The sequence below is a fragment of the Hyla sarda genome, chromosome 4 (genome assembly GCF_029499605.1).
Source record: "Hyla sarda isolate aHylSar1 chromosome 4, aHylSar1.hap1, whole genome shotgun sequence".
Lineage (NCBI taxonomy): Eukaryota > Metazoa > Chordata > Amphibia > Anura > Hylidae > Hyla > Hyla sarda.
This window is the reverse complement of record NC_079192.1, coordinates 44,021,430-44,032,863: the sequence shown is the minus strand read 5'-3', so window position 1 is coordinate 44,032,863 and position 11,434 is coordinate 44,021,430. Positions and strand designations below refer to the sequence as shown.

The following is an 11,434-nucleotide window of genomic DNA, read 5'->3' as shown; positions in this document are numbered from 1 at the left end:
AAAAGAATACAAATTTTAGATCACTTTTTTACTTTTTTTTTTCCTCATACAAAAAAACTGTGGCAGAAGCAGGTCCCATATGGTCTAGCGGTTAGGATTCCTGGTTTTCACCCAGGCGGCCCGGGTTCGACTCCCGGTATGGGAATGTATTTTTTTTATAAACTTGCAGGCAAGTTCAAAGGAGGGTGAGGTCATTTGAAAGTGAAGCGGACGGAGTTCTAGTTGGTCTTTGTGGTTGAAAAGAAAGAAATCGGAACATATCTGTTGTTAGCCATTTATTATATCCATTTTCTCAAGATCCCACTTGGCTTCAAAGCTAAACTCATCCCCATCTCCACTTTCTAACTCTATGATGCTAAGGAAGTCAACCAAACCTCATGGCAAAAGATGGAAAAATTGCCTGGTGTGAGGATTAAACTCACAGTTTTCAGATTATTAAATTCATAGGCCGACCAGATCACTGCAGAGTTAAGCAGCTGAAGTTGGAGTTGTACTTTGTGGATGGAAAAAGAAAATCATTACCCCACAGCTTTAAGCCATTCATTTGGTCCACTTGCCTTCTAAGCTAAACTCATGCCCATCTCTTAAGGAATTCAGCAAAACCTCATGGCTAAAGACAAGAAAATTGCCCAGTTTTGTCTCTCATGGCTAAAGACAAGAAGTCAACCAAACCTCATGGCAAAAGATGGAAAAATTACCTTCTAAGCTAAACTCATGCCCATCTCTTAAGGAAATCAACAAAACCTCATGGCTAAAGACAAGAAAATTGCCCAGTTTTGTCTCTCATGGCTAAAGACAAGAAGTCAACCAAACCTCATGGCAAAAGATGGAAAAATTGCCCAGTGTGGGAATCAAACTCACAGTTTTCAGATTATTAAATTCATAGGCCGACCAGATCACTGCAGAGTTAAGAAGCTGGAGTTGGAGTTGTTCTTTGTGGATGAAAAAAGAAAATCATTACCCCACAGCTTTAAGCCATTCATTTGGTCCACTTGCCTTCTAAGCTAAACTCATGCCCATCTCTTAAGGAAATCAACAAAACCTCATGGCTAAAGACAAGAAAATTGCCCAGTTTTGTCTCTCATGGCTAAAGACAAGAAGTCAACCAAACCTCATGGCAAAAGATGGAAAAATTGCCCAGTGTGGGAATCAAACTCACAGTTTTCAGATTATTAAATTCATAGGCCGACCAGATCACTGCAGAGTTAAGAAGCTGGAGTTGGAGTTGTTCTTTGTGGATGAAAAAAGAAAATCCTTACCCCACAGCTTTAAGCCATTCATTTGGTCCACTTGCCTTCTAAGCTAAACTCATGCCCATCTCTTAAGGAAATCAACAAAACCTCATGGCTAAAGCCAAGAAAAATTGCCCCATGTGAGGATCGAACTCACGACCTTCAGATTATGAGACTGACGCGCTACCTACTGCGCTAACGAGGCAAGTGGCATGGTGGTATGATCCAGTGCCAAGCCGATAATTCAAAAGAATACAAATTTTAGATCACTTTTTTACTTTTTTTTTTTCCTCAAACAAAAATACAGTGGCAGAGGTAGGTCCCATATGGTCTAGCGGTTAGGATTCCTGGTTTTCACCCAGGCGGCCCGGGCTCGACTCCCGGTATGGGAATGTGTTTTTTTTAATAAACTTGCAGGCAAGTTCAAAGGAGGGTGAGGTCATTGGAAAGTGAAGCGGATGGAGTTGTAGTTGGTCTTTGTGGGTGAAAAGAAAGAAATCGGAACACATCTGTTGTTAGCCATTTATTATATCCATTTTCTCAAGATCCCACTTGGCTTCAAAGCTAAACTCATCCCCATCTCCACTTTCTAACTCTATGATGCTAAGGAAGTCAACCAAACCTCATGGCAAAAGATGGAAAAATTGCCTGGTGTGAGGATTAAACTCACAGTTTTCAGATTATTAAATTCATAGGCCGACCAGATCACTGCAGAGTTAAGCAGCTGGAGTTGGAGTTGTACTTTGTGGATGGAAAAAGAAAATCATTACCCCACAGCTTTAAGCCATTCATTTGGTCCACTTGCCTTCTAAGCTAAACTCATGCCCATCTCTTAAGGAATTCAGCGAAACCTCATGGCTAAAGACAAGAAAATTGCCCAGTTTTGTCTCTCATGGCTAAAGACAAGAAGTCAACCAAACCTCATGGCAAAAGATGGAAAAATTACCTTCTAAGCTAAACTCATGCCCATCTCTTAAGGAAATCAACAAAACCTCATGGCTAAAGACAAGAAAATTGCCCAGTTTTGTCTCTCATGGCTAAAGACAAGAAGTCAACCAAACCTCATGGCAAAAGATGGAAAAATTGCCCGGTGTGGGAATCAAACTCACAGTTTTCAGATTATTAAATTCATAGGCCGACCAGATCACTGCAGAGTTAAGCAGCTGGAGTTGGAGTTGTTCTTTGTGGATGAAAAAAGAAAATCCTTACCCCACAGCTTTAAGCCATTCATTTGGTCCACTTGCCTTCTAAGCTAAACTCATGCCCATCTCTTAAGGAAATCAACAAAACCTCATGGCTAAAGCCAAGAAAAATTGCCCCGTGTGAGGATCGAACTCACGACCTTCAGATTATGAGACTGACGTGCTACCTACTGCGCTAACGAGGCAAGTGGCATGGTGGTATGATCCAGTGCCAAGCGGATAATTCAAAAGAATACAAATTTTAGATCACTTTTTTACTTTTTTTTTTCCTCATACAAAAAAACTGTGGCAGAAGCAGGTCCCATATGGTCTAGCGGTTAGGATTCCTGGTTTTCACCCAGGCGGCCCGGGTTCAACTCCCGGTATGGGAATGTATTTTTTTTATAAACTTGCAGGCAAGTTCAAAGGAGGGTGAGGTCATTTGAAAGTGAAGCGGACGGAGTTCTAGTTGGTCTTTGTGGGTGAAAAGAAAGAAATCGGAACATATCTGTTGTTAGCCATTTATTATATCCATTTTCTCAAGATCCCACTTGGCTTCAAAGCTAAACTCATCCCCATCTCCACTATCTAACTCTATGATGCTAAGGAAGTCAACCAAACCTCATGGCAAAAGATGGAAAAATTGCCTGGTGTGAGGATTAAACTCACAGTTTTCAGATTATTAAATTCATAGGCCGACCAGATCACTGCAGAGTTAAGCAGCTGGAGTTGGAGTTGTACTTTGTGGATGGAAAAAGAAAATCATTACCCCACAGCTTTAAGCCATTCATTTGGTCCACTTGCCTTCTAAGCTAAACTCATGCCCATCTCTTAAGGAATTCAGCGAAACCTCATGGCTAAAGACAAGAAAATTGCCCAGTTTTGTCTCTCATGGCTAAAGACAAGAAGTCAACCAAACCTCATGGCAAAAGATGGAAAAATTACCTTCTAAGCTAAACTCATGCCCATCTCTTAAGGAAATCAACAAAACCTCATGGCTAAAGACAAGAAAATTGCCCAGTTTTGTCTCTCATGGCTAAAGACAAGAAGTCAACCAAACCTCATGGCAAAAGATGGAAAAATTGCCCGGTGTGGGAATCAAACTCACAGTTTTCAGATTATTAAATTCATAGGCCGACCAGATCACTGCAGAGTTAAGCAGCTGGAGTTGGAGTTGTTCTTTGTGGATGAAAAAAGAAAATCCTTACCCCACAGCTTTAAGCCATTCATTTGGTCCACTTGCCTTCTAAGCTAAACTCATGCCCATCTCTTAAGGAAATCAACAAAAGCTCATGGCTAAAGCCAAGAAAAATTGCCCCGTGTGAGGATCGAACTCACGACCTTCAGATTATGAGACTGACGCGCTACCTACTGCGCTAACGAGGCAAGTGGCATGGTGGTATGATCCAGTGCCAAGCGGATAATTCAAAAGAATACAAATTTTAGATCACTTTTTTACTTTTTTTTTTCCTCATACAAAAAAACTGTGGCAGAAGCAGGTCCCATATGGTTTAGCGGTTAGGATTCCTGGTTTTCACCCAGGCGGCCCGGGTTCGACTCCCGGTATGGGAATGTATTTTTTTTATAAACTTGCAGGCAAGTTTAAAGGAGGGTGAGGTCATTTGAAAGTGAAGCGGACGGAGTTCTAGTTGGTCTTTGTGGGTGAAAAGAAAGAAATCGGAACATATCTGTTGTTAGCCATTTATTATATCCATTTTCTCAAGATCCCACTTGGCTTCAAAGCTAAACTCATCCCCATCTCCACTTTCTAACTCTATGATGCTAAGGAAGTCAACCAAACCTCATGGCAAAAGATGGAAAAATTGCCTGGTGTGAGGATTAAACTCACAGTTTTCAGATTATTAAATTCATAGGCCGACCAGATCACTGCAGAGTTAAGCAGCTGAAGTTGGAGTTGTACTTTGTGGATGGAAAAAGAAAATCATTACCCCACAGCTTTAAGCCATTCATTTGGTCCACTTGCCTTCTAAGCTAAACTCATGCCCATCTCTTAAGGAATTCAGCAAAACCTCATGGCTAAAGACAAGAAAATTGCCCAGTTTTGTCTCTCATGGCTAAAGACAAGAAGTCAACCAAACCTCATGGCAAAAGATGGAAAAATTACCTTCTAAGCTAAACTCATGCCCATCTCTTAAGGAAATCAACAAAACCTCATGGCTAAAGACAAGAAAATTGCCCAGTTTTGTCTCTCATGGCTAAAGACAAGAAGTCAACCAAACCTCATGGCAAAAGATGGAAAAATTGCCCAGTGTGGGAATCAAACTCACAGTTTTCAGATTATTAAATTCATAGGCCGACCAGATCACTGCAGAGTTAAGAAGCTGGAGTTGGAGTTGTTCTTTGTGGATGAAAAAAGAAAATCATTACCCCACAGCTTTAAGCCATTCATTTGGTCCACTTGCCTTCTAAGCTAAACTCATGCCCATCTCTTAAGGAAATCAATAAAACCTCATGGCTAAAGCCAAGAAAAATTGCCCCGTGTGAGGATTGAACTCACGACCTTCAGATTATGAGACTGACTCGCTACCTACTGCGCTAACGAGGCAAGTGGCATGGTGGTATGATCCAGTGCCAAGCTGATAATTCAAAAGAATACAAATTTTAGATCACTTTTTTACTTTTTTTTTTCCTCAAACAAAAAAACAGTGGCAGAGGTAGGTCCCATATGGTCTAGCGGTTAGGATTCCTGGTTTTCACCCAGGCGGCCCGGGTTCGACTCCCGGTATCGGAATGTGTTTTTTTTAATAAACTTGCAGGCAAGTTCAAAGGAGGGTGAGGTCATTGGAAAGTGAAGCGGATGGAGTTGTAGTTGGTCTTTGTGGGTGAAAAGAAAGAAATCGGAACACATCTGTTGTTAGCCATTTATTATATCCATTTTCTCAAGATCCCACTTGGCTTCAAAGCTAAACTCATCCCCATCTCCACTTTCTAACTCTATGATGCTAAGGAAGTCAACCAAACCTCATGGCAAAAGATGGAAAAATTGCCTGGTGTGAGGATTAAACTCACAGTTTTCATATTATTAAATTCATAGGCCGACCAGATCACTGCAGAGTTAAGCAGCTGGAGTTGGAGTTGTACTTTGTGGATGGAAAAAGAAAATCATTACCCCACAGCTTTAAGCCATTCATTTGGTCCACTTGCCTTCTAAGCTAAACTCATGCCCATCTCTTAAGGAATTCAGCGAAACCTCATGGCTAAAGACAAGAAAATTGCCCAGTTTTGTCTCTCATGGCTAAAGACAAGAAGTCAACCAAACCTCATGGCAAAAGATGGAAAAATTACCTTCTAAGCTAAACTCATGCCCATCTCTTAAGGAAATCAACAAAACCTCATGGCTAAAGACAAGAAAATTGCCCAGTTTTGTCTCTCATGGCTAAAGACAAGAAGTCAACCAAACCTCATGGCAAAAGATGGAAAAATTGCCCGGTGTGGGAATCAAACTCACAGTTTTCAGATTATTAAATTCATAGGCCGACCAGATCACTGCAGAGTTAAGCAGCTGGAGTTGGAGTTGTTCTTTGTGGATGAAAAAAGAAAATCCTTACCCCACAGCTTTAAGCCATTCATTTGGTCCACTTGCCTTCTAAGCTAAACTCATGCCCATCTCTTAAGGAATTCAGCGAAACCTCATGGCTAAAGACAAGAAAATTGCCCAGTTTTGTCTCTCATGGCTAAAGACAAGAAGTCAACCAAACCTCATGGCAAAAGATGGAAAAATTACCTTCTAAGCTAAACTCATGCCCATCTCTTAAGGAAATCAACAAAACCTCATGGCTAAAGACAAGAAAATTGCCCAGTTTTGTCTCTCATGGCTAAAGACAAGAAGTCAACCAAACCTCATGGCAAAAGATGGAAAAATTGCCCGGTGTGGGAATCAAACTCACAGTTTTCAGATTATTAAATTCATAGGCCGACCAGATCACTGCAGAGTTAAGCAGCTGGAGTTGGAGTTGTTCTTTGTGGATGAAAAAAGAAAATCCTTACCCCACAGCTTTAAGCCATTCATTTGGTCCACTTGCCTTCTAAGCTAAACTCATGCCCATCTCTTAAGGAAATCAACAAAACCTCATGGCTAAAGCCAAGAAAAATTGCCCCGTGTGAGGATCGAACTCACGACCTTCAGATTATGAGACTGACGTGCTACCTACTGCGCTAACGAGGCAAGTGGCATGGTGGTATGATCCAGTGCCAAGCGGATAATTCAAAAGAATACAAATTTTAGATCACTTTTTTACTTTTTTTTTTCCTCATACAAAAAAACTGTGGCAGAAGCAGGTCCCATATGGTCTAGCGGTTAGGATTCCTGGTTTTCACCCAGGCGGCCCGGGTTCGACTCCCGGTATGGGAATGTATTTTTTTTATAAACTTGCAGGCAAGTTCAAAGGAGGGTGAGGTCATTTGAAAGTGAAGCGGACGGAGTTCTAGTTGGTCTTTGTGGGTGAAAAGAAAGAAATCGGAACATATCTGTTGTTAGCCATTTATTATATCCATTTTCTCAAGATCCCACTTGGCTTCAAAGCTAAACTCATCCCCATCTCCACTTTCTAACTCTATGATGCTAAGGAAGTCAACCAAACCTCATGGCAAAAGATGGAAAAATTGCCTGGTGTGAGGATTAAACTCACAGTTTTCAGATTATTAAATTCATAGGCCGACCAGATCACTGCAGAGTTAAGCAGCTGAAGTTGGAGTTGTACTTTGTGGATGGAAAAAGAAAATCATTACCCCACAGCTTTAAGCCATTCATTTGGTCCACTTGCCTTCTAAGCTAAACTCATGCCCATCTCTTAAGGAATTCAGCAAAACCTCATGGCTAAAGACAAGAAAATTGCCCAGTTTTGTCTCTCATGGCTAAAGACAAGAAGTCAACCAAACCTCATGGCAAAAGATGGAAAAATTACCTTCTAAGCTAAACTCATGCCCATCTCTTAAGGAAATCAACAAAACCTCATGGCTAAAGACAAGAAAATTGCCCAGTTTTGTCTCTCATGGCTAAAGACAAGAAGTCAACCAAACCTCATGGCAAAAGATGGAAAAATTGCCCAGTGTGGGAATCAAACTCACAGTTTTCAGATTATTAAATTCATAGGCCGACCAGATCACTGCAGAGTTAAGAAGCTGGAGTTGGAGTTGTTCTTTGTGGATGAAAAAAGAAAATCATTACCCCACAGCTTTAAGCCATTCATTTGGTCCACTTGCCTTCTAAGCTAAATTCATGCCCATCTCTTAAGGAAATCAACAAAACCTCATGGCTAAAGCCAAGAAAAATTGCCCCGTGTGAGGATTGAACTCACGACCTTCAGATTATGAGACTGACTCGCTACCTACTGCGCTAACGAGGCAAGTGGCATGGTGGTATGATCCAGTGCCAAGCTGATAATTCAAAAGAATACAAATTTTAGATCACTTTTTTACTTTTTTTTTTTCCTCAAACAAAAAAACAGTGGCAGAGGTAGGTCCCATATGATCTAGCGGTTAGGATTCCAGGTTTTCACCCAGGCGGCCCGGGTTCGACTCCCGGTATGGGAATGTGTTTTTTTTATAAACTTGCAGGCAAGTTCAAAGGAGGGTGAGGTCATTTGAAAGTGAAGCGGACGGAGTTCTAGTTGGTCTTTGTGGGTGAAAAGAAAGAAATCGGAACATATCTGTTGTTAGCCATTTATTATATCCATTTTCTCAAGATCCCACTTGGCTTCAAAGCTAAACTCATCCCCATCTCCACTTTCTAACTCTATGATGCTAAGGAAGTCAACCAAACCTCATGGCAAAAGATGGAAAAATTGCCTGGTGTGAGGATTAAACTCACAGTTTTCAGATTATTAAATTCATAGGCCGACCAGATCACTGCAGAGTTAAGCAGCTGGAGTTGGAGTTGTACTTTGTGGATGGAAAAAGAAAATCATTACCCCACAGCTTTAAGCCATTCATTTGGTCCACTTGCCTTCTAAGCTAAACTCATGCCCATCTCTTAAGGAATTCAGCGAAACCTCATGGCTAAAGACAAGAAAATTGCCCAGTTTTGTCTCTCATGGCTAAAGACAAGAAGTCAACCAAACCTCATGGCAAAAGATGGAAAAATTACCTTCTAAGCTAAACTCATGCCCATCTCTTAAGGAAATCAACAAAACCTCATGGCTAAAGACAAGAAAATTGCCCAGTTTTGTCTCTCATGGCTAAAGACAAGAAGTCAACCAAACCTCATGGCAAAAGATGGAAAAATTGCCCGGTGTGGGAATCAAACTCACAGTTTTCAGATTATTAAATTCATAGGCCGACCAGATCACTGCAGAGTTAAGCAGCTGGAGTTGGAGTTGTTCTTTGTGGATGAAAAAAGAAAATCCTTACCCCACAGCTTTAAGCCATTCATTTGGTCCACTTTCCTTCTAAGCTAAACTCATGCCCATCTCTTAAGGAAATCAACAAAACCTCATGGCTAAAGCCAAGAAAAATTGCCCCGTGTGAGGATCGAACTCACGACCTTCAGATTATGAGACTGACGCGCTACCTACTGCGCTAACGAGGCAAGTGGCATGGTGGTATGATCCAGTGCCAAGCGGATAATTCAAAAGAATACAAATTTTAGATCACTTTTTTACTTTTTTTTTTCCTCATACAAAAAAACTGTGGCAGAAGCAGGTCCCATATGGTTTAGCGGTTAGGATTCCTGGTTTTCACCCAGGCGGCCCGGGTTCGACTCCCGGTATGGGAATGTATTTTTTTTATAAACTTGCAGGCAAGTTCAAAGGAGGGTGAGGTCATTTGAAAGTGAAGCGGACGGAGTTCTAGTTGGTCTTTGTGGGTGAAAAGAAAGAAATCGGAACATATCTGTTGTTAGCCATTTATTATATCCATTTTCTCAAGATCCCACTTGGCTTCAAAGCTAAACTCATCCCCATCTCCACTTTCTAACTCTATGATGCTAAGGAAGTCAACCAAACCTCATGGCAAAAGATGGAAAAATTGCCTGGTGTGAGGATTAAACTCACAGTTTTCAGATTATTAAATTCATAGGCCGACCAGATCACTGCAGAGTTAAGCAGCTGAAGTTGGAGTTGTACTTTGTGGATGGAAAAAGAAAATCATTACCCCACAGCTTTAAGCCATTCATTTGGTCCACTTGCCTTCTAAGCTAAACTCATGCCCATCTCTTAAGGAATTCAGCAAAACCTCATGGCTAAAGACAAGAAAATTGCCCAGTTTTGTCTCTCATGGCTAAAGACAAGAAGTCAACCAAACCTCATGGCAAAAGATGGAAAAATTACCTTCTAAGCTAAACTCATGCCCATCTCTTAAGGAAATCAACAAAACCTCATGGCTAAAGACAAGAAAATTGCCCAGTTTTGTCTCTCATGGCTAAAGACAAGAAGTCAACCAAACCTCATGGCAAAAGATGGAAAAATTGCCCAGTGTGGGAATCAAACTCACAGTTTTCAGATTATTAAATTCATAGGCCGACCAGATCACTGCAGAGTTAAGAAGCTGGAGTTGGAGTTGTTCTTTGTGGATGAAAAAAGAAAATCATTACCCCACAGCTTTAAGCCATTCATTTGGTCCACTTGCCTTCTAAGCTAAACTCATGCCCATCTCTTAAGGAAATCAATAAAACCTCATGGCTAAAGCCAAGAAAAATTGCCCCGTGTGAGGATTGAACTCACGACCTTCAGATTATGAGACTGACTCGCTACCTACTGCGCTAACGAGGCAAGTGGCATGGTGGTATGATCCAGTGCCAAGCTGATAATTCAAAAGAATACAAATTTTAGATCACTTTTTTACTTTTTTTTTTTCCTCAAACAAAAAAACAGTGGCAGAGGTAGGTCCCATATGGTCTAGCGGTTAGGATTCCTGGTTTTCACCCAGGCGGCCCAGGTTCGACTCCCGGTATCGGAATGTGTTTTTTTTAATAAACTTGCAGGCAAGTTCAAAGGAGGGTGAGGTCATTGGAAAGTGAAGCGGATGGAGTTGTAGTTGGTCTTTGTGGGTGAAAAGAAAGAAATCGGAACACATCTGTTGTTAGCCATTTATTATATCCATTTTCTCAAGATCCCACTTGGCTTCAAAGCTAAACTCATCCCCATCTCCACTTTCTAACTCTATGATGCTAAGGAAGTCAACCAAACCTCATGGCAAAAGATGGAAAAATTGCCTGGTGTGAGGATTAAACTCACAGTTTTCATATTATTAAATTCATAGGCCGACCAGATCACTGCAGAGTTAAGCAGCTGGAGTTGGAGTTGTACTTTGTGGATGGAAAAAGAAAATCATTACCCCACAGCTTTAAGCCATTCATTTGGTCCACTTGCCTTCTAAGCTAAACTCATGCCCATCTCTTAAGGAATTCAGCGAAACCTCATGGCTAAAGACAAGAAAATTGCCCAGTTTTGTCTCTCATGGCTAAAGACAAGAAGTCAACCAAACCTCATGGCAAAAGATGGAAAAATTACCTTCTAAGCTAAACTCATGCCCATCTCTTAAGGAAATCAACAAAACCTCATGGCTAAAGACAAGAAAATTGCCCAGTTTTGTCTCTCATGGCTAAAGACAAGAAGTCAACCAAACCTCATGGCAAAAGATGGAAAAATTGCCCGGTGTGGGAATCAAACTCACAGTTTTCAGATTATTAAATTCATAGGCCGACCAGATCACTGCAGAGTTAAGCAGCTGGAGTTGGAGTTGTTCTTTGTGGATGAAAAAAGAAAATCCTTACCCCACAGCTTTAAGCCATTCATTTGGTCCACTTGCCTTCTAAGCTAAACTCATGCCCATCTCTTAAGGAAATCAACAAAACCTCATGGCTAAAGCCAAGAAAAATTGCCCGGTGTGAGGATCGAACTCACGACCTTCAGATTATGAGACTGACGCGCTACCTAGTGCGCTAACGAGGCAAGTGGCATGGTGGTATGATCCAGTGCCAAGCGGATAATTCAAAAGAATACAAATTTTAGATCACTTTTTTACTTTTTTTTTTCCTCATACAAAAAAACTGTGGCAGAAGCA

The 11,434-nt window shown here is 41.1% G+C and overlaps 13 non-coding genes across 13 annotated transcripts; 8 read left to right on the top strand and 5 right to left on the bottom strand.

Moving 5' to 3' along the window:
• Positions 1–73: 73 nt before the first annotated feature.
• Positions 74–145, top strand: TRNAE-UUC (transfer RNA glutamic acid (anticodon UUC)). The gene has a single exon. It is a non-coding gene; the product is annotated as a tRNA-Glu (tRNA).
• A 1,219-nt stretch (positions 146–1,364) lies between these two features.
• Positions 1,365–1,437, bottom strand: TRNAM-CAU (transfer RNA methionine (anticodon CAU)). Its single transcript has one exon. It is a non-coding gene; the product is annotated as a tRNA-Met (tRNA).
• A 115-nt stretch (positions 1,438–1,552) lies between these two features.
• On the top strand, positions 1,553–1,624 carry TRNAE-UUC (transfer RNA glutamic acid (anticodon UUC)). The gene has a single exon. It is a non-coding gene; the product is annotated as a tRNA-Glu (tRNA).
• Positions 1,625–2,546: 922 nt separating this feature from the next.
• On the bottom strand, positions 2,547–2,619 carry TRNAM-CAU (transfer RNA methionine (anticodon CAU)). The gene has a single exon. It is a non-coding gene; the product is annotated as a tRNA-Met (tRNA).
• A 114-nt stretch (positions 2,620–2,733) lies between these two features.
• Positions 2,734–2,805, top strand: TRNAE-UUC (transfer RNA glutamic acid (anticodon UUC)). The gene has a single exon. It is a non-coding gene; the product is annotated as a tRNA-Glu (tRNA).
• A 921-nt stretch (positions 2,806–3,726) lies between these two features.
• Positions 3,727–3,799, bottom strand: TRNAM-CAU (transfer RNA methionine (anticodon CAU)). The gene has a single exon. It is a non-coding gene; the product is annotated as a tRNA-Met (tRNA).
• A 114-nt stretch (positions 3,800–3,913) lies between these two features.
• Positions 3,914–3,985, top strand: TRNAE-UUC (transfer RNA glutamic acid (anticodon UUC)). The gene has a single exon. It is a non-coding gene; the product is annotated as a tRNA-Glu (tRNA).
• A 1,108-nt stretch (positions 3,986–5,093) lies between these two features.
• On the top strand, positions 5,094–5,165 carry TRNAE-UUC (transfer RNA glutamic acid (anticodon UUC)). Its single transcript has one exon. It is a non-coding gene; the product is annotated as a tRNA-Glu (tRNA).
• Positions 5,166–6,526: 1,361 nt separating this feature from the next.
• On the bottom strand, positions 6,527–6,599 carry TRNAM-CAU (transfer RNA methionine (anticodon CAU)). Its single transcript has one exon. It is a non-coding gene; the product is annotated as a tRNA-Met (tRNA).
• A 114-nt stretch (positions 6,600–6,713) lies between these two features.
• TRNAE-UUC (transfer RNA glutamic acid (anticodon UUC)) lies at positions 6,714–6,785 on the top strand. Its single transcript has one exon. It is a non-coding gene; the product is annotated as a tRNA-Glu (tRNA).
• Positions 6,786–7,894: 1,109 nt separating this feature from the next.
• On the top strand, positions 7,895–7,966 carry TRNAE-UUC (transfer RNA glutamic acid (anticodon UUC)). The gene has a single exon. It is a non-coding gene; the product is annotated as a tRNA-Glu (tRNA).
• A 921-nt stretch (positions 7,967–8,887) lies between these two features.
• On the bottom strand, positions 8,888–8,960 carry TRNAM-CAU (transfer RNA methionine (anticodon CAU)). The gene has a single exon. It is a non-coding gene; the product is annotated as a tRNA-Met (tRNA).
• A 114-nt stretch (positions 8,961–9,074) lies between these two features.
• TRNAE-UUC (transfer RNA glutamic acid (anticodon UUC)) lies at positions 9,075–9,146 on the top strand. Its single transcript has one exon. It is a non-coding gene; the product is annotated as a tRNA-Glu (tRNA).
• The last annotated feature ends 2,288 nt before the right edge of the window (positions 9,147–11,434 follow it).